Genomic DNA, 17,036 nt, shown 5'->3' on the forward strand with positions numbered 1-17,036 from the left:
TACATCGAAAGGTACTATAAGTGTCACTATCAAAGTCATGCAGACAACGTAAGTTTAACAGAGATTGTGTTTGTATTATTTATAGAAAGGCGCTGAATTGGTTGGGAAAGAAATATTTAAGATAGGTTGAGAAGTTGGAGGAACTGTTTTCCTTCTTTGAAGGGATCAAGGGCTAATATATTTCTTTTTTTTAATTATACTTTAAGTTCTGGGGTACATGTGCAGAACGTGCAGTTTTGTCACATAGGTATACACGTGCCATGGTGATTTGCTGCACCCATCAGCCTGTCACCTACATTAAGTATTTCTCCTAATTCTATCCTTCCCCTAGCCCCCCACCTCCTTACTGGCCCCAGTGTGTGATGTTCCCCTCCCTGTGTCTATGTGTTCTGATTGTTCACCTCCCACTTACAAGTGAGAACATGTGGTGTTTGGTCTTCTGTTCTTGTGATAGTTTGCTGAGAATGATGATTTGAGCTTCATTCATGTCCCTGCATAGTATTCCATGGTGTATATGTGCCACATTTTCTTTATCTAGTCTATCATTGATGAACATTTGGGTTGGTTCCAAGTCTTTGCTATTGTGAACAGTGCCACAGTAAACATATGTGTGCATGTGTCTTTATAGTAGAATGATTTGTAATCATTTGGGTATATGCCCAGTAATGGGATCACTGGGTCAAACGGTATTTCTAGTTCTAGATCCTTGAGGAATCACCACACTGTCTTCCACAATGGTTGAATTAATTTACACTCCCACCAACAGTGTAAAAGCATTCCTATTTCTCCACATCCTCTCCAGCATCTCTTGTTTCCTGACTTTTTAACGATCGCCATTCTAACTGGCGTGAGATGGTATTGCATTGTGGTTTTGATTTACATTTCTCTAATGACCAGTGATGATGAGCATTTTTTCATATGTTTGTTGGCTGCATAAATGTCTCCTTTTGAGAAGTGTCTGTTCATATACTTTGCCCACTTTTTGATGGGGTTGTTTTTTTCTTGTAAATTTGTTTAGGTTCTTTGTAGATTCTAGATATTAGCCCTTTGTCAGATGGGTAGATTGCAAAAATTTTCTCCCATTCTGTAGGTTACCTGTTAACTCTGATGATAGTGTTTTTTGCTGTGCAGAAGCTCTTTAGTTTAGTTAGATCCCATTTGTCAATTTTGGCTTTTGTTGCCATTGATTTTGGTGTTTTAGACATGAAGTCTTTGCCCATGCCTAGGTCCTGAATGGTATTGCCCAGGTTTTCTTCCAGGATTTTTATGGTTTTAGGTCTTATGTTTAAGTCTTTAATCCATCTTGAGTTGATTTTTGTATAAGGTGTAAGGAAGGAGTCCAGTTTCAGTTTTCTGCGTATGGCTAGCCAGTTTTCCCAACACTGTTTATTAAATAGGGATTCTTTTCCCCATTGCTTGTTTGTGTCAGGTTTGTCAAAGATCAGATGGTTTTAAACGTGTGGTGCTGTTTCTGAGGCCTTTGTTCTGTTCCATTGGTCTATACATCTGTTTTGGTACCAGAACCATGCTGTTTTGATTATTGTGGCCTAATATATTTCAAAGAGCTATCAGAGCCAAAGACAAAAATCTACATCATCTGGTTAGCTACAGTCTATCTTGGTAAATAGGTTAGGTAGCAAGTCAAATAAAAATCAAAATAAACAACTGCTTTACAAAAATAATCAAAGGAAAGTGAATTCAGATGACTTAATCAAAAGTTCTTACCTAAGACAGCATGAATAAGTTTAAGGACTGATTTTCATAGAAGGATAAACTTGCCAATGAAAATAATCAAAGTATATTAAATTAAAATTTCTTCTGCTGTGTACATTGAGGATCTTCTGTTCATATTGTTTATCTTTTCTTTAGGCAACATTAATATTCTTGAATATATTTAACATATCAATAAATATTTTAACTTTCATATATCTTATTTCATGAAAAGGGACCAGTAGTTTGTCACTGATTTAAAATATTGAATTAAAATGATAGCATAAAATAATATATATTTACTGTAAACATTTTCTAAACTCCAAACCTGGAAAGATTCATTCATTCACACAATTATTTCTAGCTTTGGCTTTTTTAAAGTGAATCAAAAACTCATACACATTTAAAGCAACCTGCATATAAAATGATTGAGAAATTTTATGTTGATGCTGTTGTTTTCTCAATTTTTTACAGTTTTTGTTTTGAATCCCACATCCAATTCAACAGTGTTTCTTTGCAACTTGCCTTTATGAAGAGTTTTGAAACATTCATTTTAGTTTTCATAGAAATAACAACTCTCATTCTCAAGTTTCATTGGTTTGTATGATGTTTAGCTAAATTGTATTAGTATAATAAATAGGTTGGTAGATAAAAGTGCAACTAACTCTTGATGAGCAACAAATAAAGGTGAAAGCTGCTATGTCACAGTGAACCAGTGAGGAGTTTTCCAGCTAATCAAATATTCTACCAAGTTAGTACAGATTACATTATTACAATATCATAGAAAACTCTTTATCAGGTCCCACATTCAATATTTATTGTTGATATTTCACAGTCAACCAAATTTTCCTACCTTGTGTTGATTTATTTGCTGATTCTCAGAAGACAATAATATTCTCTTACCTCTAAGTTCTCCAAAATATACCTGTTCCATGAAAATATAAACAATGGAAAGCTTTTATTTGTTCCAAGACAATCATTGTCAATGCATTATCATTTTTTGTTTTCCTGGGTTTATTTAAAATTCAAATTTAACTGGGTTTTCAAATTGCCAGAATTTGTTTGCTAATGCTGGCCGTCCTATCAGTAAGGCATGTAATGAAATCTAAAGTCGTCTAGTGTCACTAGAGAGCTAAACCTGGAATGGTAGGTAAGAATCTATACCTGAAAGGCCTTGAATATCATAGTAAGAATTTTAAAAGCAACTAAAAGAATATCACCAATCATGTTTCTAGTAGAAGCAGAAACATAGGAAAGAAGTAACGCACCTGGAAGAATGAGTTTTATTTTGATTTTTTCAGATATTGGCAATGGATGTTTTGTGAATATTATTATACAACTTAACACCTGATATTCTTTATTTGTCAAAGGGCAGGCACAGGATTGCCTCACATACCACCAAGGTATGTGTGAAATGAATCAATTGTCCTTGGAAAACCAATGGCAGGTATATTAATATAGAGCATATTTTACTCTCCATTCTGTAGGTACTGATGATCCAATTTGTAGATTAAGTGCACTCCTAATGTACTTCATTTCCTTCTGTCATTCGACATGATTATCAACCTTCACTAATGCACAGATAGGAAGAGAAATGACAATAAAAATCAAATCTCTCCAGTTCAGTAAGACTATTGAATAACTTGTCTATGACAGACACTGTGTTAGACTGAGGAAATACAAGATTGAGTATAAAAATTCCTGAATTGAAGGATTGCATTGTGTGGTGTAGAAGCTCATAATTATTTATTGAAAACTACAGTGAAAACATTTTATGATAAAGACTATTATCATATGTATATATGTATGTATATGTGTATGTATGTATGTATGCATATATATATTCCTATATATGTACTTTAATTTTAATGGAAACGAGAATTGCTCTTTCCTTATTCTGATTAAGTTAAGCACACAGTCAACCAACAAGTATTATAGAATTGCCTCTGAGGAATGTTTAATGACCAGTATAAAATATGGTCTGAAAGGCTAACTATATACTGTAATTTTTAACTGCTATGGAGGGAGACAACAAAGTAGTTAGAGTGCTCCGGGTTACTCCTGGAAGAATTCAAGAAGTATGTTGATTTAATGAATAGACATTATTTAAGTAGTACAGTAAAATGAAAGGAATAGGTATTTTTGCCCAGAAGGAAGCATATGAATAAAATTAATGGAGATGAAGGCATAAGCAGATGAAAAACAAAAGTATTCTGGCTAGGCAAGTATATAGAACTCATCTGGGGTGAATAATAAAGCAGACTAGACAGACCGGGTAAGACAAAAATGTGAACGAACATGAGAGTAGGCAGAGAACTTTAATGTTAAGGAAGTTGAAAATAGGTTTTTAGGTTTTTTTTTTTTTTTTAAAGAAATCCATGTTAATGATATATTATAAATTATCCCAAACTGAGCTGCTTAAAGCAATACTTATGTGACATCTCAGCATTTTTGTGGGTGGGGAATCTGCCAGGGGCTTAGCTGGATGGTTCTGGCTCAGGGTGTCTTAGGCTGTAGCCAAACCAGAAGCTGGGGTTGCTGTCTCATGGCAAAGCTTGTCTGGGTTGAATGGTCTGCTTCCAAGCTCTCTCAGATGGTTGTTGAGAGATCTCTGTGACTTGACAGGCGGCTACCTGAGTGTCTTCACTAGGTAGTAGCTGACTTCCCCCAGAGGAAGCAGTGAGAGAGAGAGAGAAACATGGAGGTGGGGAGGGAGGGAGGGAGGGAGGGAGGGAACAAAAGTACACTGAGGAAGGAAACAATAGTCTTTTAATATCTAATCTCATGAGCACACCATCACTTCTGTTACACACTGTTGGTTTCACAGAACAAACCCGATCCAATGAGGAAAAAGTCTACACGAGGACAACTCTTAGAAGGTGATGATTGAAGTCCCCCTCCGGGCCTAAACAATGTCTTCAGTTACTTTTTCATTGTGTGTGTGTGTGAGAGAGAGAGAGAGAGAGAGAGAGAGCGCATGCTCACAAAATAGATTTAAAGTGGTGAATCCAGAATCCAGAAGATAAGGTAGGAGCCTGTTGTAAAAAATAATGACCTATAAAGACCGATTAAAGAGCAAATGTAAGAACAAGTCCATATTAATAAATCTAATGCATAAATCAGTAAATCCTATTTTTAACTTGCAAGGTCACAAACTCTGGAAAGAGACTGCGCATATTTTCTTTCAGTGTTTTATTTCATCAGGACAATGAATGTAGGTATCCCTGCACTTAGGCTGAATTTATAGATACTCTTTCTGATTTCATCTGGTTTTGTTTTTTTGGGTTTTTTCCCTCAGGTTTCTGTTTCAGTGATTCTCACACCAGCTAACTTTCTTGTAGGCCCCCGGAGCAGTCTTTTGAAAGTCCACATTGTCTTTTATTTACTGTATTTAGCCTAGGAGCATTTTTTTGATACTCCTCAGAGCTTTGAAAGCAACTGGTTTTTCTCCCCAGAGGAAATTTGAATAGTTCACAACAGTTGGTAAAATAGCTCAATTCTTCTTTCTTCTAGAAGATGAAACCAAAGATGAAAGAGTGTAATTTTTTTTTTAAACCGCATTTCAGTGAGGGCTCCTCTACCACCTAAAGATCAATCATATAAAAAACAGAAAGTTCTTCAGCACAAGGATGACTCCTCAATAAAGAGCAAAGGAAAAGTGCGGGGGAATTGGAGACAGGAACATGTCCACAATGGGATAAATACATTCTTAAGAAAAAAAAAAAACAGTCTCCAGCAGCTGATCAAATTCAGTAAAATGTAAAAGAATAGGCATAGAGTTGTGGATATAGCTTTAAAATCTCCCCTGAGCATGAAGCATGTGGCTTAAGAACAGAGGTCCATATACTTTCTAGCTTTCAGTGATCTTCGATAAGCAAATCTCAGCTAACCTAATTACTTCAGTAGAATTCCAAACTGAAGTATGATTACAGAGTTAAGCAGGCATTAGCAGTGAAAATTTAATTTATGTGTTAATTTGTTACGTAACTACAGATTAGTTTAGGTGCAATCGTAGCGATATTTTTGTCTCTCTGGTGTATTGGGAGCTATATTCACAAGATCTACTTTCATGAATAAAACATCACCGGGTCTATTCCAATGTCATTTGGGGTAACTAAAGCAAAAATTGCCTCTGGGACAAAAGATGGCATTGAAGTGAAGACACCGTCACCTTGGGCTGTGGTGTCACATACAACTATAAGGCATAGAAAAGAAAAACTCTCATTAAGGTCATTTTTCAAATGTCACACTAGCTACTCATATGCCCAGAAACAAGAATCGATTCACCAATGCATGCTTTATATACCTACAGTTCAACCTTAAAGTCATTTCTCACACAACTAACAGAGGTGCGCTTGCACACACACACACACACACACACACGCTTTTCAAACAGCACATCAAAAAAGAAAAAAACAGAATAATCGTCCAAACTGAACATTTAAAGTTCCAAATATGATTCGATGAAATGATAATAAGACAAAAATAGAATATAAGTATTCTAAAGGTTGGGATTCATTGGCTTCAAACATTTGTATTCAAAATTACAACAATGGGTGATTTTTTCTCCAATAGTCTTTCCTTCTTTCATTGATTTATTCATAAATGTCTAGCATATATTTCATTTGGTTTTATTTGGTGTAATGAATATTTATATATCTTGTATTAAACAGGGAAATTATTTTTCTACATGAAACCAACTACATTCTGTTAGATAGTCACATCATACTTACATAACCAGTTAAAGAAAATTTAAGGATTTAACAAATTAATTCCCCCAATATCTAAATGTTGATTACAAACTCATTTAATTCACAACTTCTTGGACATCTGTTGGTTGAACTGTGTCCCCAAATAGACATGCTGAAGTCCTAAACCTAGCACTTAACCTTTGCAGATGTAAACCAGTTAAAATGAGGTCATACCTGATCAGGGTGAGTGGTAATCCAATTACCAGTGTCTTTATAAAGGGAGAGACATTCGGAGAAACACAAGCACACGCAGACGGAAGAAGCCATGTGAAGCCAAGGGCAGAAACCGGAGTGATGCAGCTGTAAGCCAAGGATTGTAGCAACCACTTGAAGCTGAGAGCAGCAAAGAAGGGTTCTTCTCTACAGCCTTCCCAGGAAGCAGGCATGGCCCTGCTGACACCTTGATTTCAGACTTTTAGTCTCCAGAACCATAAGAAAACAAATTTCTCTTATTTTAAGTTACGCATTGTGCAGGAATTTGTTAAGGCAGCCCTAGGAAACAAATACACATTGTTTACAAAAAGAAATCTGAATTAATTAGTATCCCCGTTTCCCTTTATGTAATGTTTCTTTTACTCTGATGACTTCAAGATTGACTCTTTATCTCTGGTTTCCAGAAGCTTGGGAGTGAAGTATTTAAGTTTGATTTGTTTAGTATTCATCCTGATCAATTTGTTTTAAAATTCATGGATTTGTGGTTTGTTGTCTTTGTTTAATTTGGGAAAAATTTTGGCCATTATTTCTTTAATATTTTTGTAATCTAATATTCTAATATCCCTGTCTTCTCTTTCTGTTTGTTTTTCTTTTTCTTGTTGTATGTTTCAGTTTGGTTAATTTCTATTGACCTATCCTCAAATTTACTTATTCTCCCCTCAGTGCTATCCAGTTGGCAGAATAACCCATCAAAGAGATTCATCTTGGATACCATGTAATTTGTTTCTAGCATTTTCATGTGACTGTTATCTCTGTGCTGAAATTCTCCAGCGTCTGTGCATTTTGTCTACTTTTTCTACTAGATCCCTTAACATATCAATTATTAAAATTACCATCTGAGAGTTCCAATATCTCTGAGTCTGATTTTTTTTATCTGTGTGTGTGTTCTAATCTTTTATCCAGTACCAAATTTTATGTGTAGAATATCAGTAGAGACTGAGGCAATAGTATTTATGCCCAGGAAAAGGCATGAGTGTATGTCTTTCAGTCAAGTTGAGGTTTATGCCTGTGCATGTATGTGCACGTATGCATGCATGCATGTGTGTGGGGGTGAGGATGGATGGGGAGGGGAGTTTGAGTCCGTCTATTCAGGAGTGAGAGGGGTTTCGATTTCTCCTTGCCATCATTGCCTTCAGTGCATCACAGACTTCATAGTCCTCTTGCAGTGGGCCGCTGTCACCGTCTACCTAAATTAGGACCCAGTGTGCTGGAGAGTTTTTCTCAGGGTTCCTTTTCTCTCTGAGCTTTCAGAAGTTCCTGCATGCTTGCAGAACACAGGGTCTCTCTCCATGCTCTTGCCCCTTTCCTCAATGATAGACCACATATTGTAATCTGGAGCTAGCCTTGCAGTAGAAACGGTAATTCTTGATTCTCCTGGTCCACCCTGTGCACCTGGGTCTTCGATGTATGTTTTTAAAAAATTGTTCTTGCTCTTCCTCTCCATGGCAGCCAAATTCTTTCCTATATCTATGGTAGATGTGGGGAAAGAGAAACTTTTCTGTCCCATCCTCAGAGGTAGCAGAATTCTGCTTTGTATTCCTTGTAGGATCTCGGTCCTATGAGAGTTTCCTGCCTTCTAGCAGTTTTTACTTCTCCTTCTTGCACAAAAGCAGTAGATCTTTCCTTCGGCCATGGGAACAGGAGTGTTTCATGTCTTTTCCTATGAGAGAAGGGTCTAGAGGAGCAGGCAGTGTCTCCTGTCTTCGCCAGTGGCAGACAATCGCCTCCTGGTATGCCTGTGCTACCAAGGGAGGTCTCTTCTGCCTTATCCCAATCTTGAGCACTGGGTGGAAGCCCTTGATAAGACCTTGCAAATAGATACTAACTCCCTTTGCGCCTGCCGCTCCCAACTACACCAAAGGGAAACTCTAGCCCACACTTGGCCTTTAGGAATTTCTTAAAATTTTAGCTGACTGCTTCTTACTGGTTTCTATAGTGGTCCCCTCTTCCTATTGTGCCCTTGAAAAGGTGAAGCAGGTCATGTGCCCATATTCCTTCCGAATGGTGTCACTCTTTGGAATTTCATTCATTTTGTTGCCATGGGATGGACCTCACCAATGTGGTAACCTAAAAATAAAATAGGTATTATTTTGTAAGTTATCCAGCTTTTTCTTATGTCAGACCAGGAGCTCCATTCTCTTGAGGTTTTCTGCATCCTTAGGGGAAGCAGAACTCACAGTGTATTTCACAACTATAGCATTCTGATGCACATTCTTGGTTAAAAGCCACTTTTAATACAATACTTGCTTATTGAAATAGATACATTAAAAATAGTTTAACATCCCTCAAAAATATATAAAAAGTCTATGGGGAAATATTAGAGAGTATAATAATTCTCTGTAGGACAGATGACAGGCTTCCTTAGAAATTATTTCTAGAAAAGGTAAAATTTAAATTTGGTCTCAAAGGATTTAAAGAGATTATTAGGCAGAATAATTTTGATGCACAGCCATGCTTAAGAATTACTGAAATATATTCATGAATAAAGTACACAAATAGTTGTTATAAAGATAGTGTGACACAGTTGTTTATAACAGCAAAAATCTGGAAAAGACTCAAATGTCTGACAATGTAAGAGGCTCTTTAAATAAATTATAATACATTTATAAAATGGAATGCCATGTAGTCCTATGTGAAAAAAAGTGATTGATTTTTAAGTTTGAAAAAATACTTTATAAAAATACATACAAGAAAATTTAGTTTATATGTATATGTGCATATACACAGGCACACATGTATGTAAGGCAAGAGAGATGCACAGTTGAATTTTTTGTTGATATTTTAACCTTTTTAGTTTAAATTTTTCTTTATTGATTGCTCATATTTTAAAAATGTTTCTATATATGTCTTTAATCTTGATACTAGAAAATAAAGGCATTAAAATAGGTGAGATTAGAATAAAATAGAGAAAAAGTATAGCCAGAGATGAGATTAGTGCACACACACACACACACACATAAATGGCGCTTTGAGTTCCATACCTAATGCTAAAAATGATTTTAGTTCTAAGCTAAATTTGGCTCAAAATCTACACACTTTGTTCTGAGCTTTCCAGCAATCACTGAAGAGATGTAATCATGTTGTACAATTCACAGTGTTCAGAAGATAGAAAAAAAAATAGACTTCCAAGAAGAAACATATTTATTCTTGGTATTAGGATTGGAGAAAAATTTCTGGGTCCTTATGAACAGAAGACAACTGCTAATGGAGTGTGCCACATCCTCAAAAGCACTCTGGTGGTAAAGAAAGACATGATTTGCATAACTCTATTTCTTTGGAAATTATTTGCATGAGAAAAACGTGTTATGGAGATAGGGACAGCAATTTCAGGTGGATAACATAAAATGGCCCAGATGAGTTCTGCATTCCTTTCTGTTCTGGCTTACACAACAGGTTGAGTTTTAAAGCATAAAGGAATAGACACATCTACCTGGTATTTGTCCATCCAGTGTTTCTCTTCCTTCAGCTTTGGCAAAACACTGATGGCAAGTTTTAGATCCTATTCTCATATAAGAACCAAAAATGCAGCTCTCCCATACTGACCTCTCCTGAGTGGTGAGGAATGTGATGCAAACAGATGCTTAAGCAGAAGTCACCCTGCTCCTACAAGCAGGAATCCCAGGAACCTGCAAACAGAGTCAGTCATCACCCAGAACTAATTCCAGCTCCACTTTAACAAGCACACCAGTGACCAATCAAGACCTCAATTCTCATCACTATAGCACCCGTGGCAACAACTTAACTCCAGAAAAGTCACTGTGATGCAGGGCAGGCAAGCCCCCAAACTGGGGCTTAGCCAGGGAGGGTTCTTGGCTTTGCCCAGGAAAGAATTCAAGGGTAAGCTGGTGGTGTTAAACAGGTGGGTTAAACAGCAATTTGTATTGAAGCAGCAGTGTACAGCAGCAGCCGTACTGCTTCTTACGACCAGGACTACCCTATAGGCAGTGTGCCTAGAAAAGCAGCTCAGAGGCACTTCAGCAATCCTGTTTATACTCACTTTTATTTATATGCAAATTAATGGGTGGTTTATGCAGAAATTTCTAGGGAAAGGGTGGTAACTTCTGGATTATCATGTTGTTGCCATGGAAAGGGACAGTAACGTCCAAGTGTTGCCATGGCAATGGTAAACTGACATGGCACCCTGGTGGGTGTGTCCATGGAAAGCTGCTTTAGCCTTGGCCCTGTGTAAGCTAGTCCTCCGTTTGGTCCCTTGTGAAATCCCCACCTCCAGAGTTGAGTCTGGCCTTTTACCTCAAATGTACGCAAATGATGACGACCTTACATTATTAAAAACAGTAGCAACAACAAAAAAAACAAACAAAAACCAAACAAAAGCGAAACTCATTAACAACCAGAGCCTGTCAAACAGTAGGCAATGTAAATTTAAGGTGTCCTTCCGAATTAAAAGGTTTAAAAAATTAATTCAAAGATAGAGGAAAGCTTTCATTGTTTAAGACAGTTGCGGATGCAAGTTGGATAAGTAATATGGGGCACCCAAAATGATGAAGCTTTATTTAGAATATTTGGTTGTATTTTATTTTTTCTTGTTAGTAATTAAATAACATGACTAGTTTTCAACTAAATCCGTTCTATTTCATGACAATAAAGCCAGGCCATCTGCATATATAACTGCGCTCTCTTTCTGCTTGCTCTAGTGAAGAAGTCATCATGAGCTACAGTGAAAATGATATAGAGTAATTAAGATAAGTGAAAAAGAAATGATGTCCATGTTTTATCCCTCTGGAAAAATTATCTCTACTCTGAAAGGATTGTTTCTACTGAGCCTGAACTTCAAAACGGGTTCTGTATAAACGTTAATAAATACAGTTCTATGAACTCTTGGATTTTAGCCTTGAGGTTATTACACTCTCAGAAAAAGGCTGAAGAAAGGTCATTCAGAACAACCACAAGTTATATTTTACTCTAACAAGGTGATAAAGAATATAACTGAAAAGCTACCAACGAAATGAAGATCATGAGAAAGTCAAAATTACCTGGAACCTACTCTCATATATTCTTGGTGTTTGGGACTGCTACAAAATGTAAGGAAGCATCATAAATCCAGAAGAAGGTTCAACTTAAAGACAGAAGCCTGAATGTGCCAGTAGGTGAGATTCACCTCTTAAGATTGTCAGATAAACAATAAGATTTTTATTTAATTTTTTTCAATATCAGCATACCCCAAATACTTCATGGGACATACTCACAGTTAGAAAATATTGTTGTGTATCTGAAATTAAAATGTAACTGGGTGTCCTGTATTTATCTAGTAAATTGGGTAACCCTATCCTCTCTCTTTTGAGATTCACTTAAAATTTCAGAAAAATAGGAAAACAACAAGTAAATCCACAACTGCAAAGAAAGTGTGTGTTGGGGGATTGGTGAAGGCATCAGCAGAGAGAGAAAGTTAAACAAAATGGTCTGAAAGAAAGCAGGTGGAATAATGCTGGCAAAGCAAGATGTAGAAAGTTGGCTGCCCAGAATTCCTGAGACGGAATTGCAATAGAGGCAGCTGGCCTGCCCGGCAGCACCCTGGAAAGGTCTGGTCATAGACAGGATGAATGGAATTGGAAGAACAGCTGTACCCCGAAGAGTTGTTCTCCTACGTGTCCCAGCATCACATGCAGAACTGCAGACAGCTAAGCTTTTACACTTCCTGCCAATACAATAAAAACAACCATAGTAACAAACAGCTCTTTCTCAAAGCAATGAAAAGAAGCATTTGGCAGAAATAGGCAGATATGATAGACTGATTGCCCTCCACCTGGGACTGGTTTCTCAACATCTCACCCTAATGCAAAGCCTTCCCAGCATGTACGAAGAGCTCAAAAATATTTAACAATAATAATGACAAAGATACTTAATACTAGGACAGTAAGTCAGGCCAAGCACAAACAATGCTACATGAATATTGCTAGGTAGCAGCTCAACAAAGGGAAATGGAGATTGCTCAGACTTGCTTCTCCAGGACAGAAAATCAAGCAAGGATTCAAGATAGAGGTTAAATTGAAGAAAGTGTGTGCCTCTGGCTGGAATAACTTCAGTGCTTTATCTCTTGAAAAATTAAAGTTTTCGACAATGAGTCTGACAAGCAGGAGGAGCCCTGACATATATGGTAGCTGTGTTTTTATTGTGAGCCTCCACAGTAAAGGATTACTGCCTTTTAAGAGGAGAGCCCCTTTACCACTTATGGCACTTTCAGAAGTGAGCTTCTGTATGATTAAAAGCCTTTATCAAAAATATCCCCATTGGTTAACTGAATCGTTCTGTCAAGCGTATTCATAATTAATTTGACACTAACAAAAAGCCTAGAGGTGCCAGTGGCCCTTTACAAGCTATTAATAAGAATGCATTGTATTGGGAGGCTGAGGCAGGTGGATCACAGGGTCAGGAGTTCGAGACCAGCCTGGCCAAGATGGCGAAGCCTCATCTCTATTAAAAACACAAAAATTAGCTGGGTGCAGTGGCAGGTGCCTATTATCCCAGCTACTTGGGAGGCTGAGGCTGGAGAATTGCTTGCACCGGGGTGGCAGAAGTTGCAGTGAGCCGAGATCACGCCACTGCACTCCACCCTGGGCAACAGAGTGAGACTCCATCAAAAAAAAAAAAATGCATTGTAATTAAATTAAGGCTTTTCCAGCAGTTTTTTTTTTTGCATAAATATTTGAAAATATGACTGTAGTAACAAAGTATTTAAAGAAAATACGGAAGGCAGAGAGAAAAAAGTGTAGCTTTCTGAACTATACACACACACACACACACACACACACACACATATCACTTAGGTGAGATTTTCATCTCATTTTTACGTACAATTTTTTTTGCTCTGCAACCTATATGGGACCACACTGAAAGAAGTAGATTTTCTCCTGAAAGATAAATGGCAAGTTTCTGGAGAAATGAATGCACAAGCGTTATGCAGAATTGTTTGCTCCTTTAGAAATTGTTCATGTGAAAAATTACACTGCAAGCTACAGAAAGCCTATAGAGGCTAGGGAGGAAAACCAGACACCAACAGACCAGTAAGATGTCTTTATTAGGAGAAGACACTCAAATAGCCAATGAAAAATGCACACCTGAGGTCTCTGAGAAGAAAATTCACCCTTATTCAAAAGGAGCGATGTCAGTTTCAGTCTAAAACCTGAAGACATTGTTGAGTTCCAGAGAACGGATATTCTAGGTGCTAATCAATTTTTCTTGGCTTTGATGGAAAAAAAATCATCCAGGGTTCTTTAGGCAAAACTTTCTTGCCTTATTAATTAAAGCAACTTAATTAAATGTACACATGAGATAATAAAACTCTCCCATCCAGAATAGACTATTGATGCAAGAAGTGTGAAAACAAGTAACGTTAGTAGAAAGCTTGTTGTTGAAACCAAGCAAGGAGTATATTTCTTTACTGGTTTGAAGAAGAATTAGAGGTTTTGTTTGTAAGGTTTTTGTTGTTTTTCAATCTATTTTAATTAAAAGGCATTGCAGAAGCAAAGGTATATTCTGAAGAACTGAAGTCTCAGACTCCACATACCACTTTTCTTTATTATTTTGTCTATTCAAGGGCAGATGTTCCATATTTGTGGGGATATCTAAACAGAAGAATTAGGTGGTAGACTATGTTTTCAAAGATTGACATCTGGTTTGTTAAAACCATTGAACCAAATGCAGTATTGAAAACCAAAAGCCAGTTTAGGATGGTTTTCTTTGTTAAAGCAATAGTAGGGCATGCTCTAGCTTTTTCACACAGAGAAATATGTTCATTGATTTAAAAAAATATTCCTTGTACTTTCTCTCTCCCTCCATTTGCAGTTCCTCCCTTTAAGAGATGGAGTCTGTTTCTCTGCCTTAAGTTGACCTTTGGACTTATTTTGGCCAATAGAATGCAGTGAAAGTAACCATGTGCTGAATCTAAGGCAGACGTCAGTGGCTATGCGAGTTTCCATGCTCAGAACTCCATCACTGTCCTGTGAACAAATCCAGGCTAGCCTGTGGGAGTGAGACACCATATGAAGAGATCCCAGTTATCACAGCTGGTGCCATCCTAGACTTGTTTGCAGCCAGTTGATTCTGTAGAATGTGAAAAGGACCAGCCAAGGTCATCAGAGCCACGTTTGCCACACCCACAGATAACTGCAGCTATGTGCCTGGGCCCAGCTGTGACTGGAACTGCTCAGCTAACCTTGAGATTCGTAAGCAATAAAGGATACTTTTGGGTCTATAATCCACTGAAATTTGGTTGGCTTGTTACACAGTAATAGCTAACTGATACAGGACAGCAGTGGTAGATTTAGAGACCAAACAATGAAAATGAGATGTCTTTCATTTTCTTTGTATAGCCAAATATAGCAAAAGTTTTCCAAAGTACTAAAAAAAAATAAAAAGTCAGTCCTGAGAATCAGACAGACCAGAAAAAGAAGTTCAGCTACAGAGTTCAGGTGCAAAAATGTATCTCTTAAGAGGAATAAAGAACATCTACTGTAACTCTGGTGATTATATCTTGGAGGCTAAAAGAGCAAGGCAAAAGTGCAATGGTAAGGGCAGGGTCCTCTTTGGAGGACAGGACAGTGATTCAGCAGAGAAGTAAAAACAGAAAAAGGAGTTGGCTTAGCTTTTGGCTCTAAAAACAAAATCTCCTGTAATACCTTCAGTTTTATCAATATACTTCTATTTTAAGATGCATACAAAGAAGAAAGGTTTTAGCTTCTGTTACTCCAGCTTCCTTTTTCTAGGGTCTTCAAACGTGTTTCTATTCAGTTATTTGTGTCCCTACACAGGGCCCAGGTTTTCTAATTTCTATATGAAAGGCTGCTTTTCAGAAAAGGGTATCCAGCCTGAGCAACACAGAGAGATCATGTCTCTACAAAAAATATAAAAATTAGCTGGGCATGGTAATGCACACCTGTAGTCCCAGCTGCTTGAGACACTGAGGCAACAGGATCACTTGAGTCCAGGAGTTCAAAGCTGCAATGAGCTATGACCTTTTTTCCTAGATAATTACTTCTTAAGAGAAAGCAAAATCAAGCCCTACATGAAATCATTCAGCAAGGAGATGGCAAATACATGATATTTTCTTGAGAAATGGAAGGAGGTACGGAGGCTGGGACCCATTCTAATTCTATGCAAGTCTAGGCTCTGCATGGCAAAGGGGCATCTAACGGTTGGCCTCCTGTAGAGTGGATACAGGGTAATTGTTCCTGTACTGAGGCTGGTGAAACAACAAGGCCTTGAGCCTTGGTTTCTCACTGATCTTTTGAAGGGCTTACTTTATTTTTGTCAGCATTTCCTAAATGTATCTTAACTCCCTGCCTTGAGGCTCAATGGGATTATTGCTCCCAGAACAAAAAATATATTGAAAGATTAAGAGTGCAACTTAAGAATTCAGTGGCATTCAACACTGGTAGCACTCCTCTGGAAAACAACAGCATGGCCTCTACCTCCTTACTAGAAGAATGCCTGTGACTTCTTGGAAATGACTGAATGGTTCTTTCTACCATCATTTTTCCCAGAAGGATAAGAACACAGGTATTTTATTTCCCTTGTTCTTTTATTAAAGCAATGTTGGATATTATTTATACAACTTAAGACTTGATTACCCTTAACACTGGAGTTGCTATTTGTACCAAAATTCATCTTTCTGACTAGCAGCACTAAAGCTTCTCCAGTACGCCTTCCCCCATGCCCCAACCCCGGGACATTTGTCTCACATTCATGTTACGTTTGCATTACAGCATTCACCGCTCTACCTGGCTTGCTTCCTCTTTTTCTTGCTCTTTTCTTCCTTCTCTCTCTCTCTCTTTCTCTGACCTAAAAAGCAATGGGAAAATCCTTTTCCATTGGTAATTGTCTCACAGGCAGAGGAGACACCTAAAGGTAAAGAATTGAGAAATTACCCTAGAAGTTCTAGAACATGGACAGGAAGGTGTAGGTCAGTTTTCTATTGCTAATGTAACACATCACCACAAATCTGGTGGTTTAAAGCAACAGAGATTTTTATCTTACAGTTCTGGTGGTCAGAAATCCAAAACTGAGTCTTAAGGGGCTAAAATCAAGGTGTAAATAGAAAGGATATAGAAGGGGTGCTATTTGTTTGCCTTTTCTAGAAGCCACCTGCATCTTTGGGCTCATAACATCTTCCTCCATCTTCTAAGTAACTCACATAGTATCTTCTCTCTCTGATTCTGCTTCTCTCCTCTTTGTCATTACGCAGAATTTTTCTGACTCTGACCCTCCTTCCTTCCTCTTAATAAGGACCCTTGCAACTACATCGGATCCCCCTGGATGATCCAGATTATCTCCCTATCTCAAGGTCCTTGATTTAATCACATCTGTAAAGTCCCTTTTCGCCATGACAGGTTTTGGAAATTAGAA

General features: G+C 37.6%; 1 protein-coding gene across 20 annotated transcripts in view; it reads right to left on the reverse strand.

Moving 5' to 3' along the window:
- The window catches only part of LOC134736837 (dapper homolog 1-like), a 241,552-nt gene that overhangs the window by 186,615 nt on the left and 37,901 nt on the right, over positions 1 to 17,036 (reverse strand). For 3 of the 20 annotated variants that reach the window (XM_063640614.1, XM_063640616.1, XM_063640613.1), the window contains exons 3-4: positions 8,599 to 8,741; positions 6,636 to 6,953 (exon numbers count right to left, since the gene is read on the reverse strand). The exons of 7 other annotated variants lie outside the window; for them this stretch is intronic. The gene's annotated coding sequence lies outside the window, so the exon portion shown is untranslated. Of the gene's footprint in view, positions 1 to 2,563; positions 2,636 to 4,460; positions 5,295 to 6,196; positions 8,742 to 16,455; positions 16,473 to 17,036 lie in introns of those variants that run through there. 10 more of the 20 variants (XM_063640624.1, XM_063640626.1, XM_063640621.1 and 7 more) reach the window with 8 other exon arrangements.

This window comes from Symphalangus syndactylus, chromosome 5, assembly GCF_028878055.3.
Source record: "Symphalangus syndactylus isolate Jambi chromosome 5, NHGRI_mSymSyn1-v2.1_pri, whole genome shotgun sequence".
NCBI classification, from domain to species: domain Eukaryota; kingdom Metazoa; phylum Chordata; class Mammalia; order Primates; family Hylobatidae; genus Symphalangus; species Symphalangus syndactylus.